The 15518-nt window shown below is 38.1% G+C and overlaps 1 protein-coding gene across 1 annotated transcript in view; it reads right to left on the bottom strand.

Moving 5' to 3' along the window:
• Positions 1 to 1223: 1223 nt before the first annotated feature.
• Positions 1224 to 15518, bottom strand: part of LOC125461336 (junctophilin-2-like) — a 106416-nt gene continuing 92121 nt past the window's right edge. Inside the window, exon 6 of the mRNA XM_048550000.2 lies at positions 1224 to 11335. The gene's annotated coding sequence lies outside the window, so the exon portion shown is untranslated. The remainder of the gene's footprint in view (positions 11336 to 15518) is intronic.

A 15518-nucleotide genomic window follows, 5' to 3' on the forward strand; every position in this document is an offset into this window, starting at 1 on the left:
TCTTCTTGCCTCTTCCAATTCTCTTCAAAACAGTCAACCTTTGGGAGATAGTCACTGATCATGATCGCCAGTTATCAGCATTAATATTTGCCATATTAATTTCTCACTTGTAGATATTCTCATAGCAAGGTAAAAACGCCCACCAGATCTTGACCGCATGACCTGCCCACCTTAAAATCTGTGTATATTGGCTGTCATTCATTCAAAGAACATGGTTAAGCCAGTGCAGTTGTCCTTAGCTTAGTACTCAGTGTATGCTGATGGAATTAGCATACTCTGGCATTTGTGATCTTGCTGAGGGATGCTGAACTAGTCTGACTTGGTGAAGGTGGAAATTATTCAACTCTGTCTCTACCTAGAATATGTTGCTTATCTTTCAGGACAATAGTGGAGGGTGCTGAGAATGCAGGCTTGGTGGAATTGCAGTTTGGTATCCTCAATATGCTGTTGTTTGACAGTGTGTTACTCACTTTGGACATAAGTTGAAGAAAAATGAAGGTGTTAAAAAATGTTGGTCTTTATTTCCTGGGGATTAAAATGTCAGAGTGCATGTCATACTTTATTTGTGTAAAGTTGTTAAGGCTTCCACATGGAGTACTGCATTCTGCTTTTTCTTCACTTCACTATTGTTTGTTGTGCTTTTACCTGTCTGGGCCCTAAGCTCCATACTTCACCCAATACTCCTCTTAATCCTTCAAGATGCTTCTTTTTAACCAAGTTTCTGACCACCTAACAATGTGATTTGGTGATAAACTTACTTAATTATGCTACTGTGAAGCATTTGGAAAGTTTCACTATGTTGCAACTGTTATATAAATTTAAGCTTTTAAGTTTTTGGGGAATGCAATTCGGAAAATAAATATTGTTTTTTGGAGAGGAGAGTGCAGATTCAGAAAGGTACTAAATTTGGCAGTACTAATGCTGATAGCCCAATGACTTGCTCTTATATCTTGTGAATGTCTGTTATTGAATGGTGACTATTTGACTATGGAAGGGGACACCAAGGATGAAATACTCCACACTCACTGCTACATGCACTTCTAGTAGTGAATCACTGGATGTTAAAACGTAGTGAGAATCCAGACTAGATTTTTGTTTTACCTTGTTTCAAGTGTACTGACATTATTTATGGTTACTTACTGTCATTCTGCCTGAGCTCAGTTAACTCAGCAGACTGCTAAGCAAATCCATTTGAAAGTTTTGGACAAATGTTCAATACAAAATCAAAGAATGAAAAGTACGTTTATTTAAAAGCAACAGTGAAGGGAAAATGTTCATATAAACAAGAAAATGCATTAATACCATCATAAAGTAGACCAGCAGGATGGGTTTTATATAGTGTTTACAGTATTCATGCCATCTTGTTAGTCTGTGGAGCCTTAATTCAGATTTAGTTTTTTTTATTTGGAAGGCCTACAAATGCAACATAATTGAACTGAGGGTCATTCAGCACTTGGACTTCAATTTATGTTTAACACACGTACACACACTTAAGCAAAATTAATGTTTGGTTGTGAAGTTATCATGAATATAAATTTCCGATGCTATTCAGCAACCTCACCTATTTGTAGGGGAAATTTTGAGACCAAGTTTTGGCATAATGTACCATTTTCTTATCTGAGCAGCATCCTCAGTGATTAGTCTCACACTGTTCAATATGCATGTGCCAATATCAACATCCTGCGCTTTGGAACAAACCCTAACCATATCGCAAGTGAGACTGACCCTAGCCCTATTTAACCCTGAAATGTAACAAAAGTCCGATAGAATTTCACATTGTTCTATCACATCAAAAGTCCTGCAAGATACAATGCAGACCTTGTACGATTTACATATGTTGCTTTATTGACTTCTTTCAAAAATCTATTGCCCCCAGTGTAGTAAAGAAGGGCAAATAGCATCCAATTAATTCTGACCCAATTCTGAACTAATAACGGCTCTGCATCTAGCTCAATCACACAGCGTACATTTAATGCAGCTTCAAGTTTCCATTAAGCCAACAGAAAACTAAACTCCGGTTTTCCAGGTCTCATGCCAGCAAGGCTTGATTTATGGAATTCAACCCATTTACTGATAAGGTCACTTCTCAGGTTTTGATATCAAATCATTCCTACCTTGTCAGTTATTTTGTTAAAGACATTATTGTTGCTCTAATCAGAAGAATATTTCATACCAATAAAATTATTTACAAGAAATTAATGCTATAATTAAGTAATCTCAAAAATTACAATAGCTTACTTACATAATTGATTATTTTAGTCTTTTGCAGAAATAATGGAACTTAAGATCCTGAGCTAGACATCAAACAATACATGCATTATAACAGTTTAAAGAAATACAGGTTAAACATTGTTAATATTAAGTTACATCCATGTCAAAATCCAAAAATGGCCACAGGCTGTACTTCAGGGTATTTTATGTCACTGCTGTTTTTAGCCAGGTAAAATTACAAAACATATATTGCTGTTTTCTGTAGCAAAGTACAAACTGGTTTTGACTCCTCAGATTCTTAAATGTCAAGAAAAATAGACACATGACACAGTTACTTCCAATTTAACTGCAATATCTCCTTGTTTCTATACCTCAAGGTTTCTGTACCAGTGATTACATCCTGTCCAAAGGTGGAATGAAGATTTAAAACATGAGTAACTTCCATGTAAAGGCTGAACATAAGTGGAACATGGATCTAATTTTTTTTGCACATATAGTAACAGTAACAGAAAAGGGAGAACAAAGTTTAATTGTCTAGAATCATAAAAAAGTATTAAAACATCTAAATGGTGAATGTATTCTAATGTAAATAACAAGGTTACATTTAATGTTGCATATTCTGCTGGTACTACCATACAGTAAGCAAATGGATGCTTGAGTTTGAAAAACTACATAAAATAAGCCTGGATATTCTTTTCAGCGTCACTAGTTTAAACGTATATTGATAAGCAATAAGCAGTAAGAAATTACATGGAAACATTTAGTCAGTTGTGGAAATTAGCTAATTTAGACTTAAAATTCTCATTTTATACTCAGTATGTGTCATTTTTTTAAAGTGACAAATATCATCAGAGCAGATCTACTACAGCAGAAACAAAGTTTATCCCATATATTACATTCAGAGTCCAAAGTGGCTGATTACACCAAAATACAAAATAATCTTTAGTTTCATGAGGTGTCATAATCTAATAGGGTTGGCGGAAGTCAGATTTTCTTACAAATGTCTGGACACTTGTATGAAAATAGTTGGAATAAATTTATCTTGAACATATGTCTTTTTTGGGTTTTTTTTGTTTTGTTCACAAAACTAATTGAAATCTCATTTTAACGTAAGAATTTGGCCTAAATTTTCTAATCAGTTACCATGATCTGTTTACTACTGGTCTTAAAATAATGCTGACCAAAATGCATGGGTTTGTATGTTTTGATGGAATCCTGATTTTAAACTAGCAATTTTTTTAAGATCGACCTCAATAGGGCAACAAGGCAACAAAATTGACCTACACAGTTCATAAGGAAAGAGAACTGAAACCAAAACCGAGCTGACTGAAACAGGTTCACATAATGCAAAGTTGTCAAAGTTGCATTGGTGAGTTCAGTAATGCAGCACAGGCAACATAAATAAAAGATATTAGGCTGAGAAGCTAAGAATAGGCAAAGAGATTATTTATTTCAGTTATTTCTTTTAGTTGGAGATAACTTCTGGAAACATATACCAGTTTTGGTGAAGACTTTGCTCATGGGTCTCGGGTTGGTTGGCTGCTGCCTTTGGATGGGGTGAGGATAAGTCCTGGGGGATGAAATTCATTTTCAGGAAGACACAATTTTTAATGATTTTGTTGCCTGAGTTTGACCTGATCTGTATGCTAGACTGCTAAACCAATTTGTAAGATCTACCTTAATTATAGTTGCCATTTAATGTGTAATTTACAGATTGTAATCCAACAGCAATTTGTTAGTTCATGTTTAATGCATGTTGATTATGTGGGGTTTTTTTAGTTCATAGGATGTGGGCATTGCTGGCTATGCCAGAATTTATTGCCTGTCCCTTACTCCCTTTGAAAGAGAGGGGTGAGATGTTTTCTTGCAGATCCTGCAGACTGTCTGATGTTTACACCTGGAGTGCTGTTAGGAAATTCTAGTATTTCAACCTAATGAGAATGAAGAAAAAGCAACTTAATTACATTACAGGGTGGTGTAGGATTTGGAGGGAACTTGCCCTGGGTGGTGGTGTTGCTATGCATCTGTTACCCTCATCCTTCCAGAGGTCAGGATATTGAAAGGTGCTGTCAAAGGAGGCTTGCTGAGTTGGTACAGTGCATCTTTGGTAGATGGTACAAACTGCTGCCACTGCATCAGTGACAGACAGTATGAAAGATTGCAAATCAATTGCCAATCAAGCCCACTGTTTTGCCCTATACAGTGTCAAGCTTTTCCAGTCTTTTTTGGATCTACACTCTAAGGAAGTGTAGAGTTTTCAATCATACTTCTGATTCGTGTCTTAGAGAGAATTGAAAAGGTGTTGTTGTTTGGTTCACCGAGCTGACATTTTTCATGAAACCATTTCGGCTCCTTTCTAGATGACATCGTCAATGCTGTGTGGCCACCATTGAAGTGCTGTTGTCCTGTCCTGCTCTGAATTCATAAGGTCCAGTTTATCATAGTGGGCAGTCTTGTTTCCAGTTTAGTACTGTAGTGGTATTAGATGGGGTCTATTTCAATTTGTTGAAATGATTGAAAACCAAGCCTCCAGGAATTCTTGTGCTAGTACTGTAACTTTGTCCCTGTTAAATTTATGTTCTTCTATGTCAGAGTACACTGAAATAAAAAACTAGTCATGCCCTTTTGCTTCCATGACAGGCCGGACCGTATAAATTCAGAGCAGGAGAGAACAGTGCTTCAACGGAGGTACACAGCACTGACAGCATCACCTAGAAAGGAAACAACACGTTTGCATGAAAAACGAGCCAACTCGGCAAACCAACCAACAACTCCAATCACAACCTGAGCTACAGATCTTCATTAAAATTGGAAGCGCTTTGGGACATTAAGTGATGAATTATTTGCTTCAGAATTTTCAGCCTTCAACCTGCTCTTATACCAATGTAGTTATGTGGCACGTGCAGTTCATGTTCTGGTCAACAGTAACCCTCAGGATGTCGATAGTCTAATATTCAGTTGAATGAAAAATATAAATAATTAGATTCTCACTGGTTAAAGATGGTCACTGTCTGATACTTGTGTGATCTGAAAATTACTCGCTAACTGTCAGTCCATGCCTGACAGTTGCAGTGGACTTGCAGCAATTAGACAAAATGTACTTGTATCCAGAGTTGGAAATGGTGCTTAATGTTGTGAAATCAGCAAACTACTCCACTTCTGATGTAATGATAAAGGGAAAGTCATTGATGAAGTCGCTGAAGGTGGCTGGAATCGGCAACTACACAGCAGGACCTCCTACAGCAATGGATATAACTAAACAGCTTAAACAGTATTTAGTATTTGCTTTGATTTTCTCCTCTATGAATTAAAAAAGTCTAAAACTATGCAATTTTATGCCTTTATTCTTTTGGTATTTAACTGGGATTTTGAATTTTTTTTTTGAAAAATAAGTCACTGATCTCTACTTAAATCATAACCAAACATTCAATATAATTTATTGGCAAATTAAGTAGGAAATAACCTTCACCATTATTCATCCGTAAATGGCACAGCAACATTGTGAAAATGCTCTGGTTATTTAACATGGTGATCGAAAAGCTGATATCCAGAATATTCAGCTCTGCCACTGACTTCACAAAAATGGCATGTCACTGTCAATCTCCACACTGACAGTATATTGACTAATGTGAAATTCAGGTGTTTGCATAATTGTTACGAATCACAGTCACACCAGGAGTTGTCATTTGCGATCCAAGTATCCCATTAACAATGTCACAAAGTATTAATGCTAATCACCCTTTCTGGTACTGAAAACTAACCATTATGAGTGTAGACTCTCATTAATTCAGGTTTAAGTTTTTAGTAATTGTAAAATGTAAAATTTTAATTTAATATTTTGCCTCACTTTTTAATCCAAACCTTCTTTCCCACTCTGATTATTTTCTCTTCCTGGAAATAATTTGGCATTGATTTCATCCATTGCAACATGCAGTTCCTCCCCAGCTCTTGCAATGTTTGGTTCACAAATCTTCAATCTAATTAGAAAAAGCTAGGATTATGCAGTTTCTTGCCCTGTTCACTCAAGCCCCAGCTTTGTTATTTCTCTCCCTGCACCATTATCAGCTCACTCTTTTAGCAATTAACATGCAAGTATTTCGGAAACCTATCGTGCAAGGGCAGGCCTATGTGATGGCAGCGTCTGTTAGATACCAACTCAAGCAAAAAAAAAATCCACTGTCTTTATTTCCTTTACGAGATCAAACTGAAATAAAGGTTGGCAACTTGTCAAAGCATTCGTTAAAACATTTTGTGTTCAATCACAATTGCATTGTTGTAACTCATTGTGGACTCCACAAGAAGTATACATTCTTTGAAATATTCGGCAAAGCCGTTTTTGAATCAGCTTAATATTTAACCTGTTTCATTTGCTTTTTATTTGCCAATCTGTCCTTGACTTCTGCATAATGCTTAGGTCAAAGGATAAAATTTATGTGTCAGAAGTTCCTGTTCCAATCAACCCCACCAAAAAACATGGCATTCGATTGCACGCAAAAAGGCAGGCATTTTAAAATTAGATGCCATATTCTGGAAATTTCATGTTCAATTGCAAAACAGCTGTGTGCAGTATTTATATTGATCACAGCAGTATTTACAGGATGTCTAGGCACTGAATATGTGACAATTATCAGGGTAACTTTTAACTGAGTGCAGAAATCAGGGCCAGCAGAATTTTTTTGTTTTTGAAAACTGACCAGTGGCATCCAAAATTGAGGGGCATATTGCACAATTCCAAAAATGCTTGCTTACAAGGAAATGAAAGGGTAATTTTTAAACATTCCAGCCAGCTGCCTCGTGGAGAACAGTGGCCTCCCCTTACCTGCCATTCTGTCAGTGGGCACCTAGAGATAAATTCTGCCTGATACCAATTGTTTGATTTGTGAAATTTCTCAGCTCAACTTGCCATATCCTGAAAGCATATCCCCCCCAAGGGGATGTGTGTGGCGGGGAAGCAGGGGGTGAAGAAAATGAGGGCATTGGGATTGTGGAGTCAGGCAGATTGGAGGTGACCACAAGGGTTATAGGAGTGCCACCTTGTGAACTCTTTGAAAGGCTTGTTTCTATTCTCTGTAGTTTTGTCCCAGTTCTTTTTTCAACCTTTAAGCCCTCTAAATATAACACCTCCCCACCATTCAATTCTCATGTCCATGCAAAGCATATTCCTCCCACCCACAATACTCCCTCAGTCTCTGCTAACCCACTTTCATGACCTCTTATGCCATTTGTGCCAACTCAAACCCCCACCCACAGCCCCTAAAAGCACCAATGCCAACACACACATGATCTATTAAACAAAATAGAGTTCTAGAAAATAGCTTAGATTCCACAGTACAAAAGAAGTTCCATTCAAATTATGTCAATATATTTAAGTCCCCTCAAGTACTTAATTCTCTCTAAAACAATAAGTACTTTTATTCATAAACACACAAAGATGGACAACCTTTAAATAACCTATGAGTTGAGCTGTCAATTAAATTATGAACTTAAACCCCACCTCCAACTTATAATAATAGTTAGCTGCTTTCCATAACCTATCAATAACAATACTCTAAAAACAGCTATTCACACTGTTTGAGCAGATTTTCTTCAACACTCGGATGTAGACATTTTTTGTTTCATCAAAACAAAAGTACTCGACAAACTCAGCGAGGTCTGAGCATCTGTGGAGACAGAAAACAGAATTAATGTTTCAAGTTTGGTGATTCTTCAGAACCATTCAGACTCTTTGAAAGGCTTGTTTCTGTTCTGTGATTTTGAACCAGTTGTTTTCGTAATTATTAGGCCCTTCATCCAAACTGGATCAGTACAGAAGAGTCACAGGACGCAAAACATCAACTCTGTTTTCTCCTCACAGATGCAGCCAGATCTGCTGATCTTCTCCATCATTTCCCGTTTTTGCTTCATATCTCCAGCATCTGCAGTTTCAATTTGTAGAGGGTTGGCGATTTAACTTGACAACACTACATACTTTGTCAGGCCCTTCAAGCTTTTATCATCTCTCTAAGGATTGTAACTCTCAGTGTGATAGCGCCCTTGCGGCAATGAAACTGGAATCAGTTTGAACATAGCACCGAGTTCAAAGGACACAGTTGAGTTCAGGTTTCCCTCATGTCTGAATCAATTCCTGATTCCTTTATCACACTGCCAAAATGAGAGGTGTAGCAGGGCTTCCATATTTGGGTCGTAGTAGTATTTTTAAAAGTGTCTGGAGACACCACAGCTACAAAAATCTGGCTCTAGATGTATAACACAGGGAAGCTGAACACTAAATTAACATTTTGCTGCAACTTTCTAGCTGTGTCTACATCTCCCTTGCAAGTTGCAAAGTACAGGATGTAAATTCACACCATCATTGATTTCTAGTTTCTTTCTGGAGCTACGGAGGGAACCACAGTTCTTCCTGGCTTTGCACAAATTTAATTTGGAGAAAAATGTTAGCGCAACTTCTGGAACGGATCCATTTACAGATCACTGTTTAAGCTGCTGAAAGGCAAGGAACATGAATGAACTGTATGCAATAAATTCTCCCACCCATGTCACCTTGAAATTGAATTCCATGTCCTAACTATACACTGATTTGCACAGTAAAGATGCCTATCATTTGAAATTGGCATGTCCTTGGCTCTTGACGAGAAGGCGCTTTTAAAATGGCATGGTGTAATACTTCCAGCAGACCAGAAAGTTTCTTAAACCCATCTGATGGTGTTATCTCATCATAAATGCCAATCTCAATTAGTTAAAAAATCCCAACATGATGATAATCATCAAATTAAGCAAACAGACAAGTGATTTCACCTTTTAGTGATAGTAGAAAATAGATGATCACAGACTGGTTGCCTATCATGCTCGCTAACTGTTTATGCCAACATATCATCAGGAAGATTTCGTAGTTGGTGAACAATCTGCTACTCATATTTTCAACAATACTGTCAACATTTTTAAAAAATCAGTTTTATTATTTCAAATTGAGAAAATAAGTATTATAGAAAGACCATGATTTTAGAGCTTTGGAATATACTAGGTTTACTATGGTTTATAACCTTTACCAGGTAGTGCATTTTCCAAGAAGTTGTTATGGTTTAGTCATGTGACTTCCTGTATCTATAGATCCTAGGTCATACAATGGTGATTCATATCATCCAATATGGAGTTTTGAAACTCAATCAATGAGATAAATTACGATTTGAAGTATTTTGTGTGCAATAAGAAATCTGTAATTTAAGGCACTAATCCTCATGGGTCTGATAATATGACTGAACTTAACTTCCCTCTCAGCCTACTATGTCAAAACTATTCAATGTCATAACTGCCTTGTGAATCAGTTACATTAATTTTGATTCATTTCACTTTAATTATCTCATGAGGCAGTGTAAAAAAGACAGTCAGAATACTATATATACTTTTGGATATTCAAATTAAGGAGGATTTTTAAAACTACTATGTTGCAGGTTATAAAAACACATTTCTTTACTTGACCACATCCCAAAAAATGTTGGGGTATTACCCAACAAGGTAGTATTACCAATACTTATTTATAGAAATTGAATAAATATCTGGAAGATAAGTGTTCAGTGTGGCTGGTGAAATTGTTCATCTTGTAACAAGACCTGAAAATATTAAATAAGCATTTCAATCAAAATTTTGGAGAAACATGCATCTGAGGTACTTTTATCTTTATATATATAAATCTTACAAGGTAAAAACAGTTCTTAATGTATACCCACACAAAAGAATACATACCTTGTCATATGTAAAACAAAATTTAAAATCATCTATGCTATCATTCTACAAAGTGCACACATGCAGAGAAAGGCAAGAAAAAAACTCAAAAGATTGTGTACTTCAGCACAAAAATGGAAAGGTAATACCCTGAAAGCAATCAAGTAGCTAGTGCTATGTGACAAGACTGGTTTAAGCTGACTGATGTACTTTGAACGCATTGACAGAAATACTGTCAGGCATTTTGTTTCATATTTGAAGGAAGAACAAAGTCTGTAGTTCATACCTTGAGTAGTTGTACAGCTTTGACGTGCTAAAAAGTCATGGCAAAAGTATATGGTAACTAACTGCAATTATGTTTTTTTTTCAAAACTAATATGGCATTCAAAATGTAAAGCAGTATTAAATTTGTTGCAAAGTAGTGCTGGTCTTCCTTGAATGTTTGATAAATTGAATTCTGAAAGCATTATGATGTTAAGAGCAGATTTGTGCATACCCTTTTCACTTAGCTTATTACAGCATTGCTCAAAAATGAATACTGACTTAAGTATGGTAGTTGGCATAATTAATTTTAAAATATTATGAAAAATAGCTCATTGACAAACATGCACAAACATGAATCATAATTCTCTTACTCATCTGATTAGGACTGTAACGCAGAGGGGGAGGGGGAGGGGGAAGAGGGGTGGAGAGGGAGAATGTGTTAACTTCACAATAGACCAAAATTTCCCTTCACAACATATAAAAAGCCCGATGAATGCAGTGCAAAGCATCCATAATCTTTTTCCAAAAGACAAATCCCTAAGAAAGTACTGTCCTCTGTTATTTTCAGTGGAGAAAAAAAATGTGTATAAAATGGAAAACACCACTTTACTTTCTTTCACCAGGAATAATGAACAGAGGAAAATATAGCCCTAAATCTTTTAGACTTAAGAGTTGAGTATGTACAGTAATATTCATATTGAATTTTGTTTTCTTGTACCTAGATTAACCAAAAATGTCATCAAGCCTACAAAAATACGTGAGCGATATCTCCCTTATCTAAGTCAACTTTTTCTTTTCTATAAATGTTTTTCTCTCCTCCCATCCCTTTATACAATAGAATAATTCAAGATTTTAAGCACAATCCTTGGCAGCTAGTACTGTATAATATAACACAGGCATAAGGTAAGGCAGTTGTTAGTTTCTACAAATAAATTCAGGTCAGATGTAGATCTTCCAATGAATCTCATTTCCAAAATTGTCGTTCACACAAACTGGTGACAGCAAACAGATCAAGGAAGTCTTCAGAAGGGGTCAGTGAAATCAGACTCTGCAGTGTCTTTATGTGTCGAGTCTTGCAGGATGTTTAACTTTCCAAAAATCATCTTCCTTATTCTCATCAGGAAAAGGAGCGCGAGAGCTTCTGCAATGGTCATAAAGGATTTTAATGGCATCATTCTTGCTTTAAGAAGAAATTTCTAAAACTGTTATTAAAAAAGTCTTAGGCTTTTGATTTTAGAATTGAATCACATAAAGATTGTTAAAGAATTAGACATGTTGTGAACAATTGTAAGTGCAAGGAGTTTGTTAACTTTTGTTACTGACATCTAGACCATTTGATCTACTACCTCCATCGCTTCCCTCCCTTACACTTGCCCACTGAGCTAAACGTCCTCTCATGCTCTCCTGCCATACCCTGAACTTTTTTTTAATAGTTTCTTTATTTCCCTCATGTTCCCTCTGTGCTTATCTTGTCCTTATAACCCACCTCTTGTTCCAGTGGTCTTATTCACATTAAACTACTCATTGTTGAATATCCTCCTGATATCCATGTGGGCCAATATTATTGCAAGTTTCCTCTCTACCGTGTTGTTCCCCTCTCATTCAAATTTGCCATTATCACCCCTCTCTATGTCTATGCAAGGACTGTGGGGTCGAGTTTTATTTTGAGGAGAGGGATGATAATGATGATGTTATCTAGAATGATGACGAAACGTCTGAACCTTCCAGCTCAGCGAGCAAACTTACATCCAGAACCTCAACCTGAGCTACAAATCTTCTCAAAACTCACTAGGGATGATAATGGCAGATGTGAAGGAGAAGGGAACACCTATAAAAGGGCAGAAACCAAAATGGAGCAATTACATTGCCAGGCTTGTACTGTAGCCCCCCTAACAGTCAGGGCAAGAAGAACAGATACGTAGGCAAGTTGTAGGAAAGGGTAATAGGGAAGTGATAGTGGGGAAATTTAACTTTCTCAACAGTAACTGGGGTAGTCATAGTGTTAAATGTTTAGACAGACCAGAATTCTTAAAATGCATTCAGGGCAGCTTTTAAAGTCAGTATATAGAAGGTCCTACAAGAGAGGTTTTGGACTCAATTTTAAATAATAGAATAGAATCCCTACAATGTGGAAACAGGCCCTTCAGCCCAACAAGTCTACACCAAACCTCAGTGCATCCAACCCAGACCTATTCCCCCTGTAATCCACCTAAGCTACACATCCCGAGCACTACAGGCAATTTAGCATGTCCAGTCCACGTAAACTGCACCTCTTTGGACTGTGGGAGGAAACCGGAGCACCCAGAGGAAACGCATGCAGACACGGGGACAATGTGCAAACTCCACACAGGCAGTCACCCAAGGCCAGGATCAAACCTGGGTCCCAGGTGCTGTGAGGCAGCAGTGCAAGCTACTGTGCCACCGTGCTGCCCAAATGAAACTGGAATAAGTGGTTAAAATATCATTGGAGATGCATTTTGCAGACAGTGATCAATAATCTGTTAGATTCAAGATTGTCATGGAATAGGACAAAGATGGGCCTGAAGTCAACGTAAATTGGGGGAGAAAGCTAGTTTTAATAAGATCACAAATTAGTTGGTCAGAGTGGAATGAAAACAGATACTTTTAGGTAAGTCTGTGTCAGAGCAGTCGGATGCATTCAAGAAGGAAATATGGAGAGTACAGGGCCAACATCTTGCACTACAGATAAAGGGTACAATCAATGAATTTGGCAAACACAGGACATCAAGAGATATCAAAAGAAAAACAGGCACTTATGGCAGATACCAAGGGCTCAAATGGCAGAAGCACTAAAAGGAGTATAGAATATAGAACACAGAACACAGAACATTACAGCACAGAACAGGCCCTTCGGCCCTCGATGTTGTGCCGACCTGTCATACTGATCTCAAAGCCCATCTAACCTACACTATTCCATGTACGTCCATATGCTTATCCAATGACGACTTAAATGTACCTAAAGTTGGTGAATCTACTACCGTTGCAGGCAAAGCGTTCCATTCCCTTACTACTCTGAGTGAAGAAACTACCTCTGACATCTGTCCTATATCTTTCACCCCTCAATTTAAAGCTATGCCCCCTCGTGCTCGCCGTCACCATCCTAGGAAAAAGGCTCTCCCTATCCACCCTATCTAACCCTCTGAATATTTTATATGTTTCAATTAAGTCACCTCTCAACCTTCTTCTCTCTAATGAAAACAGCCTCAAGTCCCTCAACCTTTCCTCGTAAGACCTTCCCTCCATACCAAGCAACATCCTAGTAAATCTCCTCCGCACCCTTTCCAAAGCTTCCACATCCTTCTTATAATGCGGTGACCAGAACTGTACACAATACTCCAAGTGCGGCCGCACCAGAGTTTTGTACAGCTTCACCATAACCTCTTGGTTCCAGAACTCGATCCCTCTATTAATAAAAGCTAAAACACTGTATGCCTTCTTAACAGCCCTGTCAACCTGGGCGGCAACTTTCAAGGATCTGTGTACATGGACACCGAGATCTCTCTGCTCATCTACACTACCAAGAATCTTACCATTAGCTCAGTACTTTGCCTTCCGGTTACTCCTACCAAAGTGCATCACCTCACACTTGTCTGCATTAAACTCCATTTGCCACCTCTCAGCCCAGCTCTGCAGCTTATCTATGTCTCTCTGCAACCTACAGCAGCCTTCGTCACTATCCACAACTCCACCGACCTTAGTGTTGTCTGCAAATTTACTAACCCATCCTTCTACGCCCTCATCCAGGTCATTTATAAAAATGATGAACAGCAGTGGACCGAACACCGACCCTTGCGGTACACCACTAGTAACTGGTCTCCAGGATGAACATTTCCCATCAACTACCACCCTCTGTCTTCTTTCAGCAAGCCAATTTCCGATCCAAACTGCTATATCTCCCACAATTCCATTCCTCCGCATTTTGTACAATAGCCTACTGTGGGGAACCTTATCGAACGCCTTGCTGAAATCCATATACACCACATCAACCGATTTACTCTCATCTACCTGTTTGGTCACCTTCTCAAAGAACTCAAAAGGTTCGTGAGGCACGACCTTCACTTCACAAAATCGTGCTGACTATCCCTAATCAGTTTATTCTTTTCTAGATGATTATAAATCCTATCTCTTATAACCTTTTCCAACACTTTACCAACAACTGAGGTAAGGCTCACTGGTCTATAATTACTAGGGTTGTCTCTACTCCCCTTCTTGAACAGGGGAACCACATTTGCTATCCTCCAGTCGTCTGGCACTATTCCTGTAGACAATGACGAGTTAAAGATCAATGCCAAAGGCTCGGCAATCTCCTCCCTGGCTTCCCAGAGGATCCTAGGATAAATGCCATCTGGCCCAAGGGACTTATCTATTTTCACCCTCTGTAGGATTTCTAATACCTCTTCCTTGTGAACCTCAATCCTACCTAGTCAGGTAGCCTGTATCCCTGTATTTAGCAGCATTTTGAAGATGTTTCTCTAACACTCACTTTAAAATCAACAAGTAACAATTTATTTATCTAACTCTGATGGTGAACAAATTAACTCAACTATTAACAAACGAATAAATCCTTTCTAACTACTAACTTTTTCCAAATAAAGCAAGATTCTACTGGTATGCTGTTCCAATAAATACAAGTCCCTAGAATTTAGTCTCTTGAAATTACAGTCAGGTTACTTGTCTTCCCAAGTGTTCGGTGCCTTTTCTGTCGATTATTTTGCCTGGCATTTATCCTAGGATCCTCTGGGAAGCCAGGGAGGAGATTGCCGAGCCTTTGGCATTGATCTTTAACTCGTCATTGTCTACAGGAATAGTGCCAGACGACTGGAGGATAGCAAATGTGGTTCCCCTGTTCAAGAAGGGGAGTAGAGACAACCCTGGTAATTATAGACCAGTGAGCCTTACCTCAGTTGTTGGTAAAGTGTTGGAAAAGGTTATAAGGGATAGGATTTATAATCATCTAGAAAAGAATAAACTGATTAGGGATAGTCAGCACGGTTTTGTGAAGGGAAGGTCGTGCCTCACGAACCTTATTGAGTTCTTTGAGAAGGTGACCAAACAGGTAGATGAGAGTAAATCGGTTGATGTGGTGTATATGGATTTCAGCAAGGTGTTCGATGTAACGGCGACCTTTAATAGGAAATTAGGACAGAAAAAGGGGAGCATTAAAGGGTTTCAGAGATAGTAGGAACTGTAGATGCTAGAGAATCTGAGATAACAAAGCATAGAGTTGGATGAACACAGCAGGCCAAGCAGCAGAGGAGCAGGAAACCTGGCGTTTCGGGCTAAACCTTTCTTCAGAAATGGGG

This window comes from Stegostoma tigrinum, chromosome 19 (genome assembly GCF_030684315.1).
Source record: "Stegostoma tigrinum isolate sSteTig4 chromosome 19, sSteTig4.hap1, whole genome shotgun sequence".
Lineage (NCBI taxonomy): Eukaryota > Metazoa > Chordata > Chondrichthyes > Orectolobiformes > Stegostomatidae > Stegostoma > Stegostoma tigrinum.